Source organism: Egretta garzetta, unplaced genomic scaffold (assembly GCF_000687185.1).
Source record: "Egretta garzetta isolate BGI_Z169 unplaced genomic scaffold, ASM68718v1 scaffold434, whole genome shotgun sequence".
NCBI lineage: Eukaryota > Metazoa > Chordata > Aves > Pelecaniformes > Ardeidae > Egretta > Egretta garzetta.
This window is the reverse complement of record NW_009259584.1, coordinates 430,120-430,893: the sequence shown is the minus strand read 5'-3', so window position 1 is coordinate 430,893 and position 774 is coordinate 430,120.

The window sequence follows — 774 nt, the reverse complement described above, 5'->3', positions numbered from 1 at the left end:
AGTGATTTTTATGGCCAAACAATGAATCCTTAGAATAATTGGTTCATATCATGAATGCACAACAAACTCTGAACCCAGGGCCTGATCCAATTTCCAGGGTAATCGGTAGAAATACCTCCCTTGGCTCCGGTGACAGTAACAACGCACAGTATCATTAAAAAATAAGAAGTCTTTACAAATGTGTTCTGGGTGAATACAAACCAATTGTTTGTTTATGTTGCACGAGCTCTAAAAGTGTTTTTGCAGCCTTACATGACTTACATCGATGCAAACAGATCAATATAAACCCGTGGGTAAAAAAAGCACCGCCACTTGGAGAGGTGCTAAATTTCCAGACCACAGTGTTCGGATGATGATTATTTACTGCCATTGTACGCAGATGAAAGGCTGTGGCGTCCCTTCCAGTTTCACCGCTTCGCGCCAGCTGAATTCTGCGAGAGGGATGGCGTTAGAAATGGAAGGCTACAGTAATGTTAACTATGCTGTTTCCCTCCAACATCCATTTTGTTCCAAAGAAACACTTGCCAGAGATTAAAATATTCAAGATGGCTGTGTTCTGCACCCTTTCTGCGAGCTCTACAGTTTTTCATCTTTCGAATACTCCGGCTCCCCCTCTTTATTAAGACTACCAGCATTCGGTTCCCCACCTTCTCTGCCTCCCGAGTCATTAAATATTGGCGAAAGTTCAAAGGGGCTTGCTTAAAGACCGCTTTATTTCCACTCCGGACCCCGGCGCAGCCCTCCGGACGCCGTTTCGGTCGGATGCCTCTCCCG